This window comes from Dysidea avara, chromosome 7, assembly GCF_963678975.1.
Source record: "Dysidea avara chromosome 7, odDysAvar1.4, whole genome shotgun sequence".
NCBI lineage: Eukaryota > Metazoa > Porifera > Demospongiae > Dictyoceratida > Dysideidae > Dysidea > Dysidea avara.
In genome coordinates this window covers 35,079,922-35,098,553 of record NC_089278.1, presented here as the reverse complement: position 1 = coordinate 35,098,553, position 18,632 = coordinate 35,079,922, and the positions used below count along the sequence as shown (strand labels likewise).

Below are 18,632 nucleotides of genomic sequence, written 5' to 3'. Positions count from 1 at the left end.
TACATGATTTTTGAGCACATAGCTACATGTTAGTGATACAGGATGCTAGTTGGCAGGGTCCTTCTTACTGCCTTTTTACATACTGGAACTATCAGAGCAGATTTCCATATGTTAGGTATGGCTCCTTGGTTTAGTGATGTTTGGAATATTATAGAAAAGGTTATAGAAAGGGCAGGGAAATTTCATTTGCTACCTCTTGAGAAAGTAAGATGGAAGATTGTCTGGGCCCTTTGTGGGGCTTCAAGTTGTGAAGTAATTGAGATACCCCATCAGAGTGTATGTGAATTGGTGGAATTTCAGGAAGAGGGTTACCTTCTAGTACTGGTACATTAGTGTCTTCTTGAGTAAAAACCAAAGAGAAATATTCAGCTAGAACATAGACAAAGAGTGCAGTCCTCCAATAAAATACAGTGTTCACAAGTATCTGTAAGAATTGATAGTGCATGGAACAAGGGATACAGAATGTGTGTGAATACAGGATTTGTATTAACTGAAAGTATCAAAAAATTGTTCCGATTATAGATACTGCACATTACAGATGTTGGCCAAAATTCCATCTAGGCTTGATTCTGTTGTACATGCACATTTTCTTGAAAATGATTTAACTTTTCAGTATTTGACTCTGTATTATTTGTTTTTGTTTGTTTTATTTGTGTCCATAGAATCTTTGACATGTTTATTCAACCAGTTTTGTAGATTATTGGATTGTTTAAAAAGCTGTTTTGACATTAATGGATGTGTTAATTAGACATTGATCATCACATTTAAGCCACTGTGTTCTTTGTACTATTGACAACAATGTGTATATACATGCAATATATTTTGGTTATATAAACACTCTTAGATGAAATAACCTCCATGATAGTGCAGGGCTATCATTAACATGGCAGCAGAGCTCTGCTATTAACTTATTATTATGCATATACATGTACAGCGAAACCTGTTGATCATGACACTTGAAGATGAGGATACCTGTATAAACTGGACACTTAGTAAGCTATCACGTAAACATCTTGATAATCAGGACACTACAGTCAGTTGGTTCCAACATCATGTTCTTAATACAAAGGTTTCACTGTATACATTCAGTCGCTCACATCAAACAGTAAGTGGCAAATAAACAAAACAGCCCAACTTAGTCTTGACATACAAGAATGATGCATAAGTAAATTGAGTACACTATAGCTACTTGCTCACAGAACTTGGTTGGGCTTTTAGTGATCCTAGATGATTAAGGTTTAGGATTAATACTCCCACCGCATAGTATATAACCTGTAGAGGTGGGACAATATAGGATTGGAAAGTACCAACAGTATACATAATACATTGGCTTAAAATATCATGATACAATAATAATTGCGATAATTATTAGAAACAGTACATGTCAGATATTCTTAGAAGACAGATCATAATACTAACATTTTTGTAAATGAGCATCTACATACTTTCTAATATTCATGTCAGTACACCAGATAATTATGTTGCAATATGTCAATCTAGTGAAATTTGTATTGATTCACTCAATATGGTGATTTATTGATATCATTGTCCCATCTCTAATAGCCTATTAAGCTGTAAAGAACATCATAGTAGCATGCAATCCTTATAATATATAACCAAGGGAAGATCACGAACTGGAGCGCATTCAGTAAGCATACTAGCTGTAGTGAGTAACATCTTCACACCACCATTCTTCTTCTACATCCTTTTCTATATCACCAGCAGAGGTGTCAAATAAACTTTACACAGTGTGTTTGTATTGGAATAATATCATGAAATCTTTATACCACAAGAATGCACTAGTATGTAACACTGATATATTACAGTGAGCAGAAGTAACAAACACACGAAGGCACAACATGCCATACATAATAGGTACCAAAAATGACAAAATTCAACTTGTGAGTTTAATCACAGAACTCTGATCATGAGTGCCTGCTATAATAGGATGATCTGTGCAAACTTTTCCAGTAGTAAAAGACACAACTGCATCATAATGATGATTTTCAAAGTACATAAGTTCAAAGTGGTCTGGCATCAGTAAAGCAATGCTCGCATCAACATCAGGTAATACAGGAAATCACAAATTGAGCTACAGATGGGTCTTACCACTCTCCATTTAAAGCCCTCTGAGTCTTCAGTACAATAAAATACTGGCGTTTGAAATATAGTGGCAGTGGCAAGTACTTCAACATGGGTAGCCCAAGTTTTTGGTTCCCATACATGTTTAATTTGCTCTTCTATTGTGGCTTCATTTACACCTGGGATTAGATAAGTTGAAAAAATCTCTTTGTTTAGATTTTCCATACGATACACAACACTCTGTACTGTGGGGTGCTCCTCTTGTGTTCCAAATAACTGATAAGAAATTCATCTATAAAAACAGTTCCCACCGCCAACCATCGTTACTATTGTTCGACCACTGTTTGTCATAAATGATAGTATGTTGTCCTAATTATAGAATAAATAATAACAGGTAAAACCATTTGTCATTAATGTACCGTCTTTTTGCTGTTATTCCAAGTAGATATCACGGTACATTTTTGTTTGACACAGCATTGCTTCGGAGTGCCTGGTCCACCATACTTAGGCTTATCCTTACAGTATTTACAGACACCACATTCTTTTTGCTGTGCATCCTGAACACTTATAGCACCTTCGACGTGCGTTTCTACTTTCTGTTCTCCTTGCATTTTACTACCACTAGCCTACATGAAAACAAACATCAATATTCACTTCAGAAAATTGCACATCAATATAGCTTACACTTTTGGCCAACCTATCTGCCTTAATTCCAACCATTTTTGAAGATCTTTTCTTTCTTTGCTTCATTTTCTTCATGGTAGAATACTGCAAGGTCAATTTAGCTCATCTTATTTTTCGGCTACATGCATACTGCAATAAACTCTTTGAGTTTGGGCGCAACAATATTCCTTCAGACTTTGGGAGCTGTGCATGATACTTCCAATATAAATCATTCAAGTTAATCCTCAGCTGCTGTGCTAATGGAACATCAGCATCTGTCAAATTTTCAATCGTTTTCAGAATGATGTGAGCTTCATACCCAACTATTAAGCGACATGGCATTAAGCAGCACTAACCATTTGTAAGTACAGAGCCCAATTGAGCACACAAAAAGACAGCCATGCTAGTACGGATGCACATCTCTGGTAGTCTCGCGTGGCCAGACCGCTTTTTTCCGTATACTGGGTGGGAAAAAAAGGGTCTGGTGCAACTCCAATAGCTGTTTACTTCTGAGCCGTCCCCACATTCCGGGGACGCTAATTGAATAACATTGGTCACAAAGGAGGTGCCATGACGTCAGTAAACTACGAAGTATTCCTACACTCCTGCTCCGGTTGTGAGTCTTGTTACACGATGAGGATTAACTTTCAAGACGCTATAAAAGAGACATCGGAGCAAATTAAGATTCGTTTAAAGGATAAACAGATCTCTAGTTAACTTACTGACGTCATGGCACCTCCTTTGTGACCAATGTTATTCAATTAGCGTCCCCGGAATGTGGGGACGGCTCAGAAGTAAACAGCTATTGGAGTTGCACCAGACCCTTTTTTCCCCACCCAATATACGGAAAAAAGCGGCCTGGCCACGCGAGACTACATCTCTGGTGGAGTAATACACACCACCAGTGAGGTTTTGGTACCCTGGGTGGTAGGATTGTATTCTTCCACGTACCGCCAACTAACTATCTTACTAAAGTACATGTAGGATAGGGCTGTTGCACATAAATCGCCCTGCAATACTGTCACACGGTACGAACAAACGTACCGCATCCACCTCGCGTTTTCTTAACTTAGGTAGACTCATTTAGAGCAACAGCAGGACATCTCCAAGTTTTCTTGTAGCGGCCAGCTGCATACTTCTTGGATGTAAACACATGCCTAATGGAACACCACAATCGAACACTACATTAGTGGGCCGGCTGAACTATCATTAATAACGACGCGTGCGCAATTTTATACATTTCTGGTGTGGAAATGAAAGCTCAATCCAACAAATGATAGCTGTTTGGGGATGTTAGTGTATGATGGCATACAAAGGATAGCTAGCTGATTCTACCGCCTAAAAACTCTTTTTTTTTTTTTTTTTTTTAAGAAAGGATAATTAATTAACTAACCCTTTCCAGCCCAAATTAACAGGTCGTGAAAAAATACGCGTGCTTGACGTATTGATGGATTCAACCTTGTACTCCCAAATCGCGTGCTGGCTGTTGAACTTGTACTAACCTTAGCCAGGTCTTCAACGCGGAATAACCAGCCCAATGCCGGGAAGACCAGAACTCTCCTTGTAGTGTTAGACCCTCTTCTTTTCACGGTACAGTAAGTTTTTCGCATCCTTCTCTTTACGCGTTTGTTTCTCCTGAAGTGTTTACCCTATATCATTGACTTCTGTATGCTCCAAAACTATGGAACATATTATATATCATTCCATAATGAATCATTTAAACTCTAATAGCATTCTCATTGATACCCAGCACGGCTTCAGATCCCAGCACTCTTGTGTTACCCAACTTATTTCACTGATAGAAGACTTGTCACATGCTCTAGACCAACAGAAACAAACCGATGTCATTCTCCTTGACTTTCCCGGCTAAAGCGTTTGATAGTGTCCCACATCAAAGACTATTAGTTAAATTAAGACACTATGGTATCAACGATCACATCTGTCAGTGGGTCAATACTTGGCTGACCAGAAGGTCACAGCAAGTAGCTTTGGACGGTACTTTTTCTGACTCGATAGCTGTTCACTCAGGAGTCCCTCAAGGGACGGTCCTCGGCCCTTTGATGTTTCTTCTATACATTAATGATATAACAGAACATGTAAATTCGCCACTACGGTTATTTGCTGATGACTATTTACTTTACAGAATTATCACCACCAAGGAGGATGCCATTCAACTTCAGCATGATCTTGATCAACTACACGAATGGGCAACTAAGTGGCAATTAAGATTCAATGTAACCAAATGTACTATTATGCGGTTTACCAGATCATTATCACCAATCATTTTCAACTACAAGCTAAACAATCACAACTTGGGTACATCAAACCAACACTCCTACCTTGGTGTTATATTGGACAACAAACTATCATGGTCTCCACATATTAGTAATATAGCCGCTAAGGCCAATAGAACATTAAACTTCTTGAAACGCAATCTGAGTTGCTGCTCGTCTAACATCAAAGCAACAGCCTACCTTACGATAGTACGACCGTCAATGGAATACGCTGCAGTTATCTGGGACCCATACCACCATAACAATATTCAACAGCTAGAGAAAGTACAGCGTAGGGCAGCTAGATGGGTCCTAAATGATTTCAATCGATTCAGCTCAGTCACAGCTATGTTACAGCATCTTTCTTGGCCAAGCCTTCAGCTGAGACGTAAAATATCCAGATTACAAGCACTTTTTAAAATTATACATCAAGATTATTCACTGTCAATTCCTCCTCATTTTATTTCAATGACAAGATCCACCAGACTATATCACCCACATCGTTTTATTCTACCAAATTCATCTACCTATTCATACCAACAGAGCTTTTTCTCCAGATCAATTAAGGATTGGAACAACTTACCATCTTCCATCATTGAGAGCAACAATATTGACTCTTTTTCAGCGGAACTGCAAACATTGTATGGAACTCAATAACTGTAATCTTTGTAACTACGTAGCCAAATTCATTTTATGATTGCTTTTTTTCCTGAGTATATCAGCTGTGCTGTCTGGTCAGTAACAATAATAATACAAGGCCGGAGGAGACGGTCCGGTTGGTCAGGTCTGAGCCGGACCAATAATCTGGAGTTGAACCAACTAGCTGACTAGCTCGAACTACATTACTCTTATGCAATCTTTGGACGATCACATCTACATGTAGCTACGTACATTTTACAGATTTTATTGAAAATGCATGACATGAGTAGTTACCTAGTTTCTCAGCCTAACTAAAGCACAGAACTACACGTATAGTACCTCCAATTACCTTACAGTATAACAGCATTCGTATCGTTTTGTACAGAAATGATTGTGGGTCCTACGTACAGTATCACGTGTGCTGACAGTTGACATTTATCACGTGTAAGGCAGGCGCCTTCTTTGATTCTAAACCAGCACACTTATATCACAATTCAATCTTCATAAAATAATCATTAGCATTCCTTGGCTTGTCTCTCTTGGCTTCTTTTTTCTTTTACTGGGCGAAGGGCTGGCAGCATAGATAATATACGTAATAAAGGATTGGCAACGCGCATAGCAACTATTAGACAATCCTCGTTACGGTCGCGTGACTTATTATGTAACTTATGCGCGTCTATTGTCATAGATACGGCTACCCGACATGAATGCTCCGCTTTATCGTTCCCAGTGCTGTTATTTCGCTATCCAGTAACAGAGAGGAACTACTCATGTAACCAGTATCGATCGTAGCGAGCTATCAACCAGCGGATTTTGATCGCGGCAGCAACTTGGTGAGTCGTGGAGTCTTACCGTTTCACATGAGCATCGAATTCTATCAAGGATTCGATGCGCTCCTGGTAGCCAGCTACAGTAGGTCATAATAAGGATGGACTATGTAAACCAGGATTTATGTGGATTGTATGCTCGTTTAGGGCTTCAGCAGCAAATACCTTATATATCCAGTGGCAATGTTTTTTTAATGGAGAGCTCGAGATGGATATTGGGAATTTGCTTCCCCAGTAAACGCCAGGTACCCATTGATGTTGCTGTGACAGCTCACCAGGTCCCCAACTGTATACAGCTGGAGCAGTGTGAACAAAGTTTCTTGCTCAAGGAAACACTAAATTTCAAAAAACCTGGAACCTTTCAATTACCAGGCTAGTGCTCTAGCCACTTGGCTATGCTGCCTCACTGTCCTTGTCTCAACTTAGTGGTTGTTGTGGAACTTTGGGTTCTGCGACCTCTCCCTGTGAGATCTATATAGTCCCAGGAGGATTCTGCACAAGACTATAGTGCCTGAGTGGTGCACAGGCATCCCAGTGTTGGTTTTTTTTGGGTGACAATAGGTACAGCTGCCGGCTTAGGCTGTGTGTATGTGTGTGGTGGAGGACAAGAGTTCACTGAACACTCCATTCTGTTTTTGTTGTGTTGTTCACATGTGTGTCGTATTGCGTGGGTGACTAGGGTCACCAATGCCAGGGGTCAGTCACTCAGAAAATCCTCGAAATTCAGCTATCTTTATAGTGCATGTGCTGTTGACAACTGTTACTGTGTGCTATGACCATGTAAAGTGAACAACTAAATAGTGCAGTAAGCAAATTTCAATGATGAGATTTCCTTTTATATCTGGGGCCAGTGTTGGGAGTAACGCGTTACGTAATATTATTACTTTTGTGGTAACTAAGTAATAACGAAATACGCTATAAAAACGGGTAATATAACTCAAATTACTTTACTTACAAATGTAACGTGTTACCTAAGTAATATAGTTACTGTAACGAGTCTAATATTATGTAATATTATTACTACAAGTAACAAAATTGCTAATCTCGTTAGTTATCCTCTGAGTAACGCCTAGCCACAACGAAGTAACGAAGCCTACTGAATGAAGCTTATTCACCAGCTTCTTACTTATAACCAAGATCTGCACATTGTCCAACAACGCAATCATGTCATGTGATAAAATGGTAGTTTCACACGTGACAACTTAAAGCTGTGGACACAAAGTAATATAATATGTAATATTATTATAGTTTTTATTTTATGGGTAATATGTAACTGTAACTAAATAGTTCAGTTGTAAGTAATATGTAACTAGTTACCTTTTCAAAGTAAATTTCCCAACACTGTCTGGGGCTAATTGTTTGTAGGAAACCATACCAAGGGGCCATATTTACATGAAAGATCTCGCAATGGCTGTTGTTTTAGGTATGTGAAAGTATCTGAAAAAAGTAATCGTTTGACAAATTTCTGAACTTTGATCAACAAAATTTCACTGAGTGACAGACCTCTCAACCAACATCTCTAAATTGTGTTATGTTTAGGGATTTCTAGTGTTTGTTAGAATTTCAATAATATAAATCTTTATCTAGGTTTTACTTGGATTTCACACTTCTATTATAGCACAAAATGGAGTAGCCGACAGCCTTAATGGAGATGCAGGTATGCTTTGCATTGATCAATCAATGGAACATCCATCAGTCATTTATCTAGCTAACTCCAAGCCATCCTGGACCTGGAAGCCTCACTGATTTTGTGTGATTCCAGAGTTCAGAATTTAAGATTTCTTTATGAGATTGTGTGTGAGAGTCCCATGTCATTTGTGACTCTGAGGGTTGTGATGTTGCTGGTGTTTTATCTGATATGAATACTACTACTAGTGCTTGAGTTCATTGAATGTAACAGTCATGATTACCTTGACTGCTATACACTGGGATGTGGGACCTACTGGCAAATGCTCTACAGGTGTACAGTGGAATCTCAGTTATCCAAACCTGTATGTCAAAATTGAATACTCTATTAGAGTAGCGAGTGTTCTATTAGAGAAGTTATTTTTCATACTTTGCAATTGACTAACATTGTGTAAAGAGATTTTGTACAAACTTCAGTTATCAGGTATCTGAGCTGCAGGTGGTGCCTAGGAGTTCAGATAACTAGTATAATATGTGTCCATTGTTTATATCAGTTATTATAACAAAGTGAACTAGCTAGACTTAGTCCACATTAGTTTCCAGCACTTGAAGGGAATGTCTATTTTTGTGGCAAAACACAAGGACGTCACTTGATATCCAGTGGATGGTATTTGCTGTGAGCTGCTACATTTCTAGATAAGCTCATCATTCCCTGTCTAAGCTTGAAGTCACGATACACTACTCTTTACCACCAACAGCTCCTTCATGTTGATAACATGCTCTGTTCCACTACACTTTTTATATCCCATTTTCACATACTTTGATGGTTAATGCCACATCTGAATTTGAGCTCATGCATATTTGCATAACACCACCATAACATTAAGCTCTCTTGTGCTGAATAGTAACTTGATGCTTCTCCTCATGGTACCACGACAAAACTCCAAAACCCAGCACAATGAAACAGCTTCAAACCATAGTTTGGGTAAGTGGTACGCCTACACAAAACAAAGCATGACACTCTACTAATGGTTACGATTAGTTCTTTATATATTGTTCGGAAAAAAGCACTTCAGTGTCCTTGTTAAAACTCCAAAACTGTGAAAAGCCATGAAGCAGTGGGCCTTATCTTACGCTGGGTTAAAACTGACAGTGTGTTCCACTATTTTATTACATCAGATACTCACCTTAGTAGTTGTACGTTCGTTTGAACTAAGCTTTACGTCTTTACTCAGTAGTACCCTGCTACGGTACAAGGAATGAAGCAGCCTAGTGCGTTTAGCAACGGGTGAGAGGGCGCGTTAACTGGATTACGAACCGTAACGAGGATTGTACGTGACGTCACTACAGGTTTAATAGGCGCGTTGCCAATCCTTTATTACGTATATTATCTATGCTGGCAGTGACAAACCAGATGACTCATTCCGCGGCAAGAAGCTGTACACCGTACATACATTACATGGTGGCCATCTGGATGAGATGTTGAGTAGAAATCACTCCTCTCCAACTACCTACTCGTCCTGTCGAGATACTGAGCAAACTCTCAGTCTTACCCACATCGCGCCATTTTCGAATACCGATTGGTCTCGTGACTGTCCACCAGTATATTTACGTAATGATCCGTTCACTTCATACAAACCAGTATAGTAGTATACTGTATTTTTGTAGCTGTGTAACTTTTTATTGTAGCTGTGTGAATTCACTGTATAGTCCTAGCTAAAGGGGGCCATGCTGCATGCATGGGGTCCCTAGCTGTGAAATTTGGGGGGAAAGTTGCAAGTTGCTAGCTAGTTTTACTTTAAAATTTAGCATCAGTTTTAAATTTTAAGGCATTTTCAAGCCTTTAAATTGTAAAAATTCTGCAACTCCTGGGGGTTGCACCCCCAGATCCCCCTTGAACTTCTAATTGCTAGTTATAACTAAATGAACCATACAGCAAGTTTCATGCTGTGTCCCCTGTATGTCAGGTCTACAATTATACATAGTATAGAAAGTCTGAAGAACAACAGATAGGCTTGAGCATATTTATATAGCTAGCTAGCAGTGAAATATCACTAAAATTGCATATCTGAGTGTCTAATTTTCAAAACTTTCTTGTGGGGGCATGCCCCCAGACCCCCCTAGAATGCTCGTGCTTCGCACTTCGCAGAGTGTGCTTTGCACACTGTACAACAGCTCCTCTCTGGCATGTATATAATAGCAATTTCAACATTATAGTCAATGGCCTGACCAACTCAATTTTCCCTCCTCCGGCCCTGTAATAATAATAATCAACAAAAACTAACCGCCATCTTGTCGAGTATGATGTGGCGAATTCATTGAGTGGTGTCCCAAGTCCGTGCACGTAAGTATACGGAAGTTATGGTCGTTGTAAATCAATCTCGTTATGTACAGACTTGCTCAACCACAAAGTTACGTAATACAGGAAACTGGTTGATCACGTGATCATCGCACATTGCTGTTGTGGTCAAACACGTTTTCTGCGTAACAATGACGAGTGAGTGACTTTATAAAGGAGATAAACTGGTGACTGTTATGAATATGGAAAGCACCTTGATGGAAGGTACGGTAACTCACCCCTGTGTTAAACTAAATTTACAGTGACTTGCGTATGCACACATTCAAAGGCGTAGGAACGATTTTCAGGGTTGGGGGGCCAAAGATAGCCATGACCAGTTAACCATAAACCCATTCAGACACACAGGGTCCCATTGATACGGCTCCTCTGTACCCAGTTCATACGTACGTTTATATAAAGGTGTTGTGGGGTGTGTTATCACTAGCTAACAGCCCTACACATATAGTGCATAGCTATCTCTTCACTCCCTACACCCGCCGCTATGCTCCTCTACACCTACTGCATGTGCTTAATGCATGTATGTATCACATGAGAAATCATGGTCACATCAAGGTCTTTTCTTTATGCGAGCTTTACGTACTTCACACTACAAGGATTACAGCATTAATAGTTGTTATCGGCAAAGTGAAACATCGTTAGCTACCTTTAAGGAACTATAAGCTGGGATGTCTGTTCTAGCAGGTGTTCCCAAACTGAGTGTAGATCAGGTGAATACTACACTGCATTCATGGTTGGCCACTTTGATATTCCACATCCTTGTTTGTTTCTCTTCATAAATCAACTTCACCACAAAGTCTTAATAATGTCTGGTTTAATCGTTGGTAGTCAGCAACTCCCATACACTCGTGCACTACAGTGTGACTGCCCTCTTAGACTTAGATCTGTTACCACCCTCAATTTGAGTTCAATCTTTCCAACATCACGGACATGACACTCTTTCTACTGTTCAAACTTCTCACTGCACGGGATCCAGGAAATATTTCAACAACAGGTATCATGTGCAAGCAGAACAGAAATAAAATTACAGGTGCTTTTGTGTTTAATACAGTGCCTCGTACAGTACAATGAATGGGGTGGACCAGGGGCGGATACAGGGGGTCAAAGGGGCCTCTTGACCCCCCTCCAAAAATTTTTAATATACCAAGATCGAGATACTCTAATAGAGCAGTCACTCTAATAAAGCAGTCACAGTATTAGAGTAGTGTGTAGTGAGCTATTTAAGGATTTTTATGTACTTTATCAGCTATAAATGCGTGGTTGGTGAGGTGGGCAGCTATTGTCAACTGGCTGTGGCCTTTTTTTATTATTTTTGGTCTCACCTTATCAATCCAGAGACAATGTAGTGCCTCAGTTCATTTTTGACCCCCCCTTTCTATAAGTCTGGATTCGCCTCTGCGGTGGACTGGTGATGCCACATCCCAGAGTGCTTTTGCGTGATGATTGTATGGCTTCTCGTATGGAGGTATGCATTTCTGTGTGTGTATATAACTTTGGCTGATTGGCTACTAGTACTTGGCCCAAAAAGTGGGGGGCCAAAACATGCTTTTGAAAATAGTGTGGGGGCCTGGCCCCCCCTGGCCCCCGGTTCTGATGCCCTTGGACACATTCATAGTGATGAGTAGTCTGGCAACGCCCGCCCCATCGCATAGAGTAAGGGCGGGTGCCGCCAGACTAAGTGATGAGCAAGTGAATCACTATTTTGCCTCGAGCTTGTAACTTATACTGAACATAATGTATGGCATTACTATCAGGTGGTTACCAATGCGCCTGACAATGTCATGCATATTTAAACTGTAAGCTCACTGGTTATGTACACATGGGGCAAGGTCAAGGACAAGGTTGAGATTTGAACTATGATGAGCACGACTGAATCTCTGCTTTGTGCTGTTGCAGTTTCACCGTAAATTCTTACCGGTGAAACAACATAACCAAATGGTTAGGACAGTGGCTTATATGCCCCATGATGCTGGCCGGTTCATGCTGTTGCAGTTTCTTGCACTGCTTACCATGACTATAACTGGTTATTATGGAACTTTGAGACAGTTTCTATCCGTGTTAACCTCCTACAAGTTACTAGTCTTGTCCAAGGTGGATTTGCCCGCACATACTCAAGTGCTTAGGACACTTTCCCCAGCAGATTCAAGCCTAATAGAGCTCTATATGACATGCTTAATATAATGCTACAGAAATGTTCATTTGATATCATTTCTCTTGTAATGCTGTGTATATACTCCCGGACACTAAACAAGACTATGGGACCGACCATAATTGACGCAGTAAGATACATGAATTATAGTTTAGCTTTTTTCATTGTACCAGTGATAGACATGATGTCATGTACTCATCCAGTATTTTCTATAACACAAACTGAGTACGTATGCAACAAAATTTAATATTTTATCTTCAAATGTTTAGTAAAACACTTGTTCGTATTCTTCCTATTGTGTTGTGCGTATTGTCCAATCTTATATCAATTGCTTTATTTTACAGATTATTAAAACAAGATGCCACAGAACTTGCCAGCTTGAGCAATCTTAGTGTAAGTGTATTTTGTTTGTGATCTTACAATAGACCATATGCAATCTTGGGGGCATGGCTTTGTAGTATTGATGCAAGAATATTATAGAGATGGGCAATTATCCAATTATCATGATTATTTAGTTGGCAATCGTCTAATTTTCATTAACTAGTGATAATTAAAATTGGCAATTATCACATAATAATCGATCATCTTAAATATTTTTGCCGTTTAGTTGAATATTTTAGGGTTTTTGTTACAGTACAGTGGTTAAATGTACAATAATTGTGATAATGGCTCATGACAATAATCGTACGACAGAAATGTCAATACCCTCCCATCCCTAGAATACTAGTCAAACTTCTCAGATGTTCCTTTAAGGTATTTTATAGCTACACAGTACATACAGATTATTGTACACAAGTTAGTACTAATATAATTCCCTACCCCAGGAATTAATAAACCCAGACCAAAGACCTGCAGGAATCCAGAAATTTTATATGTTTCCTAGTGTTTATGCATTCTATTGTATTAGATGCCTCTGCAAGTCACAGTGTCTCATCTTACATAGTCATAGCACTTCTGCACCATGCATCACATGACATCTATCGTCAGGTCTGGACTGGCTGCTCACTGGTTACAGCTGGCTTTCTGTATGACAAGTACACTAGTATTGCTTAACTGGAGAAATTTTGTGTAACAATTTTTCCAGGAACATTTTCAGTGAAAGGGTGACTGCTGGCAAGAGCTGCTGGTTACACAAGCAGTTTGACAAAATTATAATAGCCTTGTGTGCTTCATGTGGTGCATGAGAAGTTAAACTTCTAGTATTTATTAATATTAATGGTGCGTATGGTACCTGGAGGTGTGAAAATGAGCACCCATCAGAATGGCCTATGCTAAGCAGTCCAAACCCTCTTTCAGTGTAGGCATTAAATGTTAGGGATTGTGTGAGGCACCATGATATAGAATAAGTGATCTGGCCATGCAAGATGGGATGCTGTGACTTGTAGAGGTAACAGGCATGAATGTGAAGTACCGATTGAGTTCTTCATTTCCAGGTCCACTGCTTATACCACCTCATATTATTTACACATTACATATCACAATAATAATTATTATTGTTTAATTTATTGTTAGCATTTATATTCCAGGAAGTGAGAAGTCTGTGTGATAGATGATCAGTCCACTCGCTTCAGCACTGATAAGCCCCCTGCCTATATTATGATGAAGAGCCTTAGATGATCTGTAGATGTCCTTATACCAAGAAGCTTAAGACGGCAATCAATCTGCAGCAATTGGTGACTTAATTACGAATTAGCCAATTACGACATGAAACTGACAATTCCTTTGTAGCATATCTAAGTGTGTAATACATAATATGTTTATGTATAATGTACTGTAATGATACAATGCAAGGAGTGAAAAGACATAATGAAGTGTCCATTTATATGTTGGTATTATTCTTCACTTGTATTGTACAGAAGTGTTTGTGGAGCCATCTAGGGACTTGCAATCGTCATTTACAACACACACTTGAATGTTGCAATAATATTTACACAGTCAGAAGTTTTGTGCTCCAAGTATGAAGCTTACACATCTGGTTGATGTACATGTACTGATAGTACATTTGATATGCTTGTCTCACCACTACTTCATTTATTGTGTTGCAAGCCTTGATTATTGCAAGTGCATCATTTTGAAAGAACCATTGCATCACGGCAGTGAGTGTTATGAAGATGATGTTGACTATAGAGCTGAAACAAACATTCTGTATACCAGTGTGTGGCAATGACCACAAGACATCGAGATTGGGAGAATGGGCTGGAGCGCTGTAGCCTTGTGACCTGACCCTTAATCTGTCATGTGAGATCACATGACCCTCCGAGATTGGGTCATGGTAAATGTGTACCCCAACATTTATGATAAAGCTCTGGCAGGTACATTTGGTGGTATGCCAATTTACCCAACACCAGATGCCCTATATGATCCCTCCTAACTGATATGCTACAATGCAGCCCATATCCTACTAACCAGCTGTAGTTTGGTACTATGGACCTTTGGTGGGATAAAAAGTTTCCAGCACTGCAAACAATTAGTGATAATGCTGCTCCTTTACTGCCCTGCTATAGCATAGAATGATCTAGAACAGGTAGGCTGCTACATATGGTACTACCCCAAACCTGTTGATACCTTCTAATGAATACCATAATGCATAGTGATCAAGCTAACCCTACCGTTTAGATATTTACTGAATAATGCATAGTGTTCGACGTTAGTTCCCATCTATTAATGTTATTATGGCCACCTTCAAGTTAACCTTCGATTAAACTTGTAATATGCAACAGGTCTGAACAAGTGATAAAAATATACACAACTCAATCGATATGACAAACAAAACTTAGTTACAGAATAAGTTAGAATACACACTATTATAAACCAATTGCATCGTGTGTGGTGTCTTCCCATAGTCTCCAGAACACCTATATATCAAGATGACAATTGCTGAAATAAAAGACCACTAAACACATTACAGAAATTGGACAATCAAATCAGCAAATGAAGCCAAAATCTCACAAGCCAAATCAACACTATTGCAGAACTTCCCAGAAGCATTTTAGGTCACTCTGAAACCACACTAATTTTTCAGTGACATTGTAAGGCAGAAAAGCGACAATCTACATCATTCTTACAATAGCACTGAATGAACTAAGCAAATGACAATGCTCGATTGATGATTTGATATCCATATGGTACAGTATATACATAGCTGACAATAGACTTACCTCAGCAGTATGCACATGACTCCAATGAATAAACATTTGTGTGCCACTAGCACCTATTATAAGAGGAACACTCATCACTTGTGACAACAGTTGCTGGTCTTAACTAAAAATCAACACAATAAATTATGAAAGTGAATGTCAGGAAGAGTGGAATGAAAGTTGTTGCAAAGCGATAGGATCAACTACCATCGAGTTATCAACCATTTTATAAAGGTATGTAAAGGGTTTGTGTGTTTCCTTACTGAAAAGTTATTTTCACGACTAGTTTTGGCTTCACCATTAATTTTAGTGTTAGGATAAAACCCTAGGTATCATTTTGATCCTTGCTACATCATGAGTAGAATGATATAAATTGCATAGCCATAGGAGGGACGAAAGCTTCGAAAGTTACAGCGCTTTGTGCAAAGCATGTGTATTTATTAAGTGTAAATCCAGTTTTCTGGATTATGCGGGTTTAAGGGTTAAGCTGTACAAACAGCAGTGTAGTAGCTAGCTAGGCATAACTTCTTTTAAAGCAAATCTGTAATGAAGAGTCCACAGAGATGGGCTCGCATTGCTTGTTAAAGGGGACAGCCAGATCTTGTGCCCGGGTAATTCAGAAAGCTAGCTACACCCCGGTGTGTTTTGTAACATATCTCTACACAGTGACATAGCTAACAATGGCTATAGGCGAGGAAAAAACTTGGACTATTTGCCAAATTCACCTATGTTTTACACTGCCTAAGTTATCTACTGTACGGTAGCTTTCAGACCTTCCCCTCTAGGATTGTGATGACCAACAGTTTAGGCCTTGCTTAAAGGGTGGTACAAATGTGAATGTATGTTGGTGGTGAGGTAGGGGTTTTAAATCAATCTCCTTACTGAGGACACTGTATTTGTTGTTATAGACTATGTGCAATCTAGAGCATAGTCTCATATATTCCTGAGAGCAAGAAATTCTATACTGGAAAAATTCTAAATGCTCATACTCTTGATGAAAGGAACATCCGAGAAGTTACTATAGTATTCTTTCAAGACATTCTGGTTACAGATTGCACACGATCAATACTACAAGCCATGCCCCCAAGATTGCATATGGTCTATTGTAAGATCACAAACAAAATACACTTACACTAAGATTGCTCAAGCTGGCAAGTTCTGTGGCATCTTGTTTTAATAATCTGTAAAATAAAGCAATTGATATAAGATTGGACAATACGCACAACACAATAGGAAGAATACGAACAAGTGTTTTACTAAACATTTGAAGATAAAATATTAAATTTTGTGGCATACGTACTCAGTTTGTGTTATAGAAAATACTGGATGAGTACATGACATCATGTCTATCACTGGTACAATGAAAAAAGCTAAACTATAATTCATGTATCTTACTGCGTCAATTATGGTCGGTCCCATAGTCTTGTTTAGTGTCCGGGAGTATATACACAGCATTACAAGAGAAATGATATCAAATGAACATTTCTGTAGCATTATATTAAGCATGTCATATAGAGCTCTATTAGGCTTGAATCTGCTGGGGAAAGTGTCCTAAGCACTTGAGTATGTGCGGGCAAATCCACCTTGGACAAGACTAGTAACTTGTAGGAGGTTAACACGGATAGAAACTGTCTCAAAGTTCCATAATAACCAGTTATAGTCATGGTAAGTAATGCAAGAAACTGCAACAGCATGAACCGGCCAGCATCATGGGGCATATAAGCCACTGTCCTAACCATTTGGTTATGTTGTTTCACCGGTAAGAATTTACGGTGAAACTGCAACAGCACAAAGCAGAGATTCAGTCGTGCTCATCACAGTTCAAATCTCAACCTTGTCCTCGACCTTGCCCCACGTGTACATAACCAGTGAGCTTACAGTTTAAATATGCATGACATTGTCAGGCGCATTGGTAACCACCTGATAGCAATGCCATACATTATGTTCAGTATAAGTTACAAGCTCGAGACAAAAATTAATAGTGATTCACTCGCTCATCACTATGAATGTGTGCATACACAAGTCACTGCAAATTTAGTTGTGAGTTACCGTACCTTCCATCAAGGTGCTTTCCATATTCATAACAGTCACCAGTTTATCTCCTTTATCACTCACTCGTCATTGTTACGCAGAAAACGTGTTGACCACAACAGCAATGTGCGGTGATCACGTGATTAACCAGTTTCCTGTATTACGTAACTTTGTGGTTGAGCAAGTCTGTACATAACGAGATTGGTAAACTTGTGACGAAGGTTTTAAAAAAATCATTTAGTGATGGGGGGGGCAAATGCCCCCCCTTAGCTACGCCTCTGATACATTCACACAAACAGCGCAGCACAAATCCTATGTGCTTTGTGCTATAAAAATTAATGGGTCAGCAATGACCATGCAGTACTAGGTAAAGTAGATAATAGCTGGCGTATTATGTGACCCTATATCATCAATATGTGTAATCGAACATGAATTTGATACACATCTGCTCATTTGTATGCACTAATCATGTGTCATTTTGTATAGATGAATACTTTAATGGAGTATAATAACTACAACATGTGGAACTTGCATGCACACTTTAGTTAAATGTACAGGACAGCATTGTCAAGTCTGAGTCTGCTGCTTGAAACTTTATTTGTGGCTAGAGCTATGCACGGGTTGGTATTATAGCATCATACACTACTTATTCAGCTAGGGATCGACAAAAAGCTTACTAAAACCCTGCACGATGATTTGATCTCCACGGCAACTTCCAATCTACTATTTTGTTGCATTGACGGCACATTATAAAATTTTATACAAATGCAACTGTTAAAGAACAGTATAAGTATCTTGACAAACATTAACTAATCACATGCATACAGTGTATGTCTCATATAGCAACTT

General features: G+C 39.1%; 1 protein-coding gene and 3 long non-coding RNA genes across 5 annotated transcripts in view; 2 read left to right on the top strand and 2 right to left on the bottom strand.

Moving 5' to 3' along the window:
- The window catches only part of LOC136260354 (uncharacterized), a gene marked incomplete at its 3' end in the record, with an annotated part of 59,663 nt that extends 56,138 nt beyond the window's left edge, over window positions 1-3,525 (bottom strand). The window contains 1 exon segment of the mRNA XM_066054046.1: window positions 3,172-3,525.
- A 2,732-nt stretch (window positions 3,526-6,257) lies between these two features.
- On the top strand, window positions 6,258-8,686 carry LOC136261530 (uncharacterized). 2 transcript variants are annotated; one of them, XR_010703933.1, is made up of 3 exons: window positions 6,258-6,490; window positions 6,632-8,141; window positions 8,193-8,686. It is a non-coding gene; the product is annotated as an uncharacterized lncRNA (long non-coding RNA). The 2 variants fall into 2 exon arrangements; XR_010703932.1 differs by lacking the exon at window positions 6,258-6,490 and having other exon boundaries at window positions 6,509-8,141.
- Window positions 8,687-10,491: 1,805 nt separating this feature from the next.
- LOC136262165 (uncharacterized) lies at window positions 10,492-14,426 on the top strand. Its single transcript, XR_010704150.1, has 3 exons — window positions 10,492-10,673; window positions 12,960-13,008; window positions 14,142-14,426. It is a non-coding gene; the product is annotated as an uncharacterized lncRNA (long non-coding RNA).
- An 871-nt stretch (window positions 14,427-15,297) lies between these two features.
- On the bottom strand, window positions 15,298-17,979 carry LOC136262164 (uncharacterized). Its single transcript, XR_010704149.1, has 4 exons — window positions 17,807-17,979; window positions 16,885-16,933; window positions 15,774-15,826; window positions 15,298-15,470 (listed from the first exon to the last, which is right to left on the bottom strand). It is a non-coding gene; the product is annotated as an uncharacterized lncRNA (long non-coding RNA).
- Window positions 17,980-18,632: the final 653 nt, after the last annotated feature.